Below are 6666 nucleotides of genomic sequence, written 5' to 3' on the forward strand. Positions count from 1 at the left end.
GAGCAGGAACTGAGGGGAATTCCAAAAAGATTACCAATAGACGAGTTACTATGGTGATAGCAAATAACAGGCAGCGTGACCCGTGTGTTGCAAGATAGTTTATCTTGAGTACTGCACATTCATGAGCTGCCAGTGATTTCTTTCTAGTGTATCTCCACATAGGTACACTCTGCTCTCAATGATTATTTGAGGTCCACTTTGTTTTGAGAAGCTGCAGCTTGTAGTTTACTTACCCACAGCGCTCTGGGGCTAGCGTAGCACAGAATTGCATACGTGGTAATACATTGCATCTGACGTAACAAATGATGCATGTGTTAATTCAATTATGGGGAAACTTCTTAATGATGGGGTGATCAGTTTTCATTCCATAGGTTCGCTAATTTGCCAACAAGATGAAATTCAATTATCTGTGCTAATTAAATTGGTTAAATAGGTTTTTAAACAGGACTTTACCCAGTACTCAACTTGCAAAGCAATTTGAAAGGCGAGGAATTACATTCTACTTTTATTACAAGGATTTAAACTTCCCTGGCTTGAACAGTCTCAACACAGTTGAAGACAGTAGAGTGATTTTAATCTTGTTGAATTGCAGATATGTTTGGAAATAATATAAGCATTAGAATAAGCCATGTACACCGTCCTTACAGAAGTAACAGCAGGCATCATCCCAGTATTCAAATATTCCCTTACAAGTACATGGTTTGTATGTAAAAGTTCTTACCATGACAATGACAGTGTGAAGGCTAACTGCAGAGCATTATTATGAAGGTACAGCCCCCTTAGCTTTATGACAGTTTAGCATGAGCTCCCACTCACTGCTTACATTTTTGTTTCCTCATAGTACTGCTTTCATAGTATCATTTTCAACAGTAGCAGGTATCTGTTTCCTCAGCAATAGCCCTGTAAATGCATTACATATTACCTGCTCATCAAGTAACAGACAGACACATACATCTGTAGCCAGTCTGCAGCTCCACTACCATGGAACATTTAACAGCTAAGGACAAAACTTAAAAGATGAAAATTTGTGCTGTATATCCAAAGTTCAAATACAACCCCAATTCTTAAAATGTTGGGATGCTGTGTGAAATGTAAATAAAAACAGAATGCAATGACTGTCAAATCTCATAAACAAATATTTTTTTTTCCACAATAATTCAAAGAAAGCTGAGACCATTACCGTTACCAAAAGTATTAGCTCATTTATGACCCCTATTTCAGTTGGGTTGGGGTTAACAAAAGACTGCAAAGGTAAGTGGCACTGCTGGAGGAATTTTTTTGCATCTAGGTTCATCGGTAAAAGGTCAGTGAGATGACCTTAGAGAGGCAGAATTTCTCCCAAATAAAGATGGGCAGAGGGTCAGCAATATGCAAAAAACTGTCCACTAAGTCTGGAACAATTTCAGAATAATGTTTATCAAAAATCATAAAGTGTTTGAAAAACTCATTTATGACAGTACGATAAGATCAGCAGAAAATGTTGTGCACAAGGCAAGGCAGAAAATCAGTACTGGATGCCTGAGATCCTCGTGCCCTTAAGCAGCAGGCATGATTCTGTCATGGAAATCAGTGAATGGGCTCAAGAATACTTCCAAAAGTTATTTTTTTCTATGCAAAGATTTCACTATCCCACCTACAAATGCAGGCTAAAGCTCTGCCATGCAAAGAAGAAGCCATAATTGAACGCAATCCCAAAACATTGCCACCTTCTCTGACCCAAAGCTCATTCAAAATGGACTGAGGTAAAGTGGAAAACTGTTTTGTGCTCAAATGAACTGAATTTAGAAATGTATTTTCGAAAACATCAACATCACATCCTCTCGACTTAAAGAAGAGAAACAGTCATCTGGCTTGTCAATCACTACTCAAAAGCCTACATCTCTGCTGGTATGGGGATACATCAGTGCCTATGGAATTGGCAGCTTGCATCTGGAAAAGGCACCATCAATGCTGAAAGTTACATACAGGTTTTAGAGCAACATATACTCCCATCCCACCAATGCAATGCTAAACTGCACACTGCAGCTAATACAAACAGCATAGCTTTATGGATGAAGAATCAGGCTGCTGAACTGTCTTGCGTGCATTTCCCAGTGACTCTGAAAAATTGGTTTATGCATGTATTACTTCTAGGCTGGACTACTGTAATTTGTCATTATCAGGATGCCCTAAAAACTCCCTGAAAAGCCCTGAGTGGATCCAAAATGCTGCAGCAAGAGTACTGACGGGACTAGAAAGAGAAGAAATATTTCTCCTGTCTTCATTGGCTCCCTGTTAAATCCAGAATTGAAGTCAAAATCCTGCTCCTCACATGCAAGGTCTTAAATAATCAGGCCCCGTCTAATCTTAATGACCTAATGGTGCCATATCACCCCATTAGAACTCTTCGCTCTGAGATTGCTTTTAAAGTTAGGCTTAAAACTTTCCTTTTTTGCTAAAGCATATAGTTATGGCTGGATCAGGTGGCCCTGAATCCTCCCTTAGTTACGCTGCAATACTTCTAGGCTGCTGGGGGATTCCCATGATGCATTGAATGCTTTCTCTTTAGTCATCTTTTTCACTCACTATGTGTTTATACATCTCTCTGTATTTAATTATTTGTTATTATTAGTCTCTGTCTCTCTTCCACAGCAAGACTTTGTCCTGTCTTCCCCTCACCCCCAACCGGTTGCGGCAGATGGCTGCTCCCCCCTGAGCCTAATTCTGCTGGAGGTTTCTTCCTGTTAAAAGGGAGGTTTTCCTTCCTACTGTCACCAAAGCACTTGCTCATAAGGGGTCATATGATTGTTGGGCTTATCTCTGTTTTCTTTGTATTTGTAATCGTTTTCTTTGTAGGCTCTTTACCTTAGAATATAAAGCACCTTGAGGCAACTGTTGTTGTGATTTGGTGCTATATAAATAAAATAGTATTTAACTGAAAACATTTGATGCATCATGAAATGAAGGGCTGCTTATCTTCCAGATGACTATGGACCGTTGTTAATAGTTACAGTGCCATGAAAAGGTATTTTCCCCCTTACCTAGTTATAATTTTTGTCATAATTAAATGTTTCAGATGATCAAACACATTTTAATATTAGACAGAGATAAACTGAGTAAATACAAAATGCTGTTTTTCATTTATTAAATGGGAAAATGCAATCCAAACCCACCTGGGCATATGTGGAAAAGTAATTGCCCCTTAAAGCTAATAACTGGTTGTGCCACCCTTGGTGCCAAGAACTGCAATGTTTGCAATAACCAGTGATGAGTCTTTCACATCACTGTGAAGGAATTTTTGCCCAATCTTCTTTGAAGGATTTTTCTCATTCAGCCAATTTTGAGGGTGTTCGATCACAAATGCCCCATTTAAGATTGTCTTTTGCCCTTCTCCCCTGTCCCTCTTCTCAGCTGTTTCTCTTTCCCTCTTTCTTTCTCCCCTTCTTTCCCCCAGTCAAGTCTGTCCCGTATTCAGTAAGTGAAAATAAAATAAACAATAAAAGGTGAATCAAATGGACCATTACGGCAAGGCTGGGATGGTCAGTTTGGTAAAGTAAATCCGTTGGGCATCTTTCTTTGCCTTTAGACAACAATTCTGATGGCAAAAGAGCCAAACGGGACAGGCCAAAAAAAAAAAAAAAAGAAAAAAAAAAAAGAAAAGAAATAAAGAACATGTTAACTTAAAAAAAAAAAAAAAAAAAGATTAGGCAGACGCATCTATTTTTGCTGAATCTCTAAGCAAATGAGGCCTGCTGTTCTTTGGATGTTGCCCTTGGTTCTTTTGTGACTTTCTGGATGAGTCATTGATGTGCTCTTTGAGTAATTTTGGTAGGACAGCCAATCTTGGGAAGGTTAATCAGTGTTCCCAGTTTTCTGCATTTCTGCATAATGGCTCTCACAGTGATTCCCTCAAGTCCCAAAGCCTAATAAATGGCTTTGTAAGCCTTTCCAGACTGATAGATGTCAGTCCCTTGGTGATCTGTTCTCGAGTTTCCTTAGATTGTGGTGTGATGGGTGTTTTTTCCCCCCCTCAAGCTTTTAGCCAACTTCACGTTGTCAAACAGGTTCTATTGAAATGATTTCTTGATTCAGCAGGTGTGGCAGTAATCAAGCCCGGGTTTGGCAAGTGAAACTGTATTCAGCTTTTTAAAAAATATGGTTAATTCATTCTCAGTTGTGGTTATTTGCATGACATCTCATTTAACTTTTTGCTTTGGCTGATACTGAAAACACATTCTAGTGGAATTTCATAAGTTCAAAGCTTGGTAAGAAGCTAAAATTCCCAGTCTAATCACTCAGCCTGATCATTCACATTCATCTAGAGTTAAATCTGCAGCAACTCTAGCGAATCCTCCGCAGCTAAGTTTGCAGCACTTGCACCAACACATTCAAGTTAGTTTTCTCATTATATTGCATCCCACTCCTGTAAGCAGAAGGTGAGGATTCCTCTCTTTAGCTCATGTGGCAGTAGTCCACATGTTCTGTATGAGTAGCCAACTAAAAAGTGGGCAAATTCGGCTCAAGTCACTTTGCTATTCAAAACCTTACAGATAGGACATATAGTGAAATCTAGCCATAGTTATAAAGGTGCAGACCCTGTCCACCATTGCAGAGGCAAGAGGGGTGTTCAGGTTAGACATTCTCTTGCCTGCAGTGGTTTTTCTTTACTAAAGCATGAACTGTGTCTGCTCAGCATTCGCAACATACCCCCATTTGTTTCAAAATTTTCAGTTGGGTCATGCCTTAAACTAACTGTGCAGATAAATGCCTTTTTTTTTTTTTTTTTAAATCTCTGAGAGTCATGAGTTGTATTTAGCAAAGCTAGACCCGGATAGGTCAGGTCAGGCTTTGGTCTTTGCAATAATTACTGACGTTTCAGTTTTTCAATACCAAGTAATATGAAACTGATCAAAGTTTATGTGTGGAATTCAGGTGAGGGGGCGGAGCCTGTTTTCTTTTTTCTTAATAGGGTGATATGTTTAGCTTTGATTTTTACATCTGCATAAGCCATTTATACGGAAGTTCATTCAGTCCACTATAGTGAACCTTATATAATAAAAAAAAAACCCAAACAAACAAACAAAACCCTTAGCCTCTTTCTGTTATTCCAGGAAGCTTTGGTTAGGTAAATCTCTCTTGTCGTTCACATGTTGGTGATTATCGGCTTACTGTTTCCTGTCTTGCAACTTTCAGCCTTTTGCAGGCCCTCTGCTCTCTGTTGGCCAGCCCGCGCCTCCATGCAGGCTCTTTTCTCTCCTGTCTGTGCAACTCTCAGTCTTATTGTAGGCTCTCTGCTCTCTATTGGCCAACAGCGGCTCTGAGTCTTAATGCAGGCTCTTCTCTTTCCTGCATTTTGCAACCCTTTCTTGTCTCCTATCATCTTTCTGCTGCAGGTTGGCCTCCAGTGCCCCTAAGCTGGCAGCCTCTCCTCTCTGCCCTTCAATCTCTCCTGTCTCCTTTGCCAGCTCTCAGCCTTATCACTAACTCTCTGTATCTCTCCTGTCGTACCTCAGCTCTGAGCCAAATCAAAGGATCTACGTCCCTGTCTTAGCTCTAGTCTGTCCTCATGCCTTATTACAATTTCTCTCCACCCTCCTGGCCCCCGATGGCCCTCGAGTCTTGTCGCAGGCTCAATTTCTACTCTACTGCTTCATAAATTCATATGTTCCATTCCCTATAGATCAGATCTTCCTGCCACGGCAAGAATGCGTTCTTTTCTTTGGGTATCCTGCCCTAATACCTATCACTTCTGGGATTCTGTTCTGCTGTAATTGGCCATCGAAGTCTGACAGTCAAATACCTCAAATTGTATTTTCTACATCAATAAATCTTGTTCAGTTCCTTCTAATGATCTCTCCTTATTGAAATGAAGCTTATGCATTAGTTCAATAAAGAATTCAAAATTCAAATTCAAATTTTATTTGTCACACACACACAACCATACACAGTATGACATGGGGGTGAAATGCTTGTAGCTGTACAAGAAGATCTGTAGTCACACATCTGACTGCTTCCCAGGTATTGGCAGTCAAGGTGACGGTGACATCACTGGTCTACCCCAATCATCTTTCTGCCGGCCTTCTTCAGGCCAATCAGCTTTCACTCTGCGTGCTTTAAATCTTCCTGCGCATCCATCATTCTTCCTTGCAGACGCCTTTGTGCAACACACCTCTTTCCCCATCACCCTCTTTCCCTCATCACTGAGGCTCCATTCATGCCTCCATCTCCACCACCAGCGTCTAGACTCTGGTGGGTCCTGCCCTAATCAAAATCACAGCTGGGATGGCCATTGGAGTCTAACTGGCAAATACCTCAAATTTAATTCTATACATCAATAAATCATGTTTAATTCCTTCTCATGATCTCTTTTTATTAAACTAAACTTAACAAATATTGTCATTATACTTAATTATTTTTTGCGCACAGTATAATTGCAGAGGGTGCCTATATTAATAACTTATTAAAAAAACTTTTATTCTTTAGCAGTGCAATAGAATACAATTCTTTTAGATTTAGTGGGTGTTTTCCTTAAAGAAGTTCTTACTTCAATTTGATTTGCTTTCAGAATCAAACCATAGAAAAAGATAAAACATCCTAAATAAGTAAATAAAAAGAAACTGGCAGCAGCTGTAGGAACATAAGACAGGTCAGTGTTTGTTCTGATTATTTTTGCAGTTATTTTGAACT

This window comes from Astatotilapia calliptera, chromosome 2, assembly GCF_900246225.1.
Source record: "Astatotilapia calliptera chromosome 2, fAstCal1.2, whole genome shotgun sequence".
NCBI classification, from domain to species: domain Eukaryota; kingdom Metazoa; phylum Chordata; class Actinopteri; order Cichliformes; family Cichlidae; genus Astatotilapia; species Astatotilapia calliptera.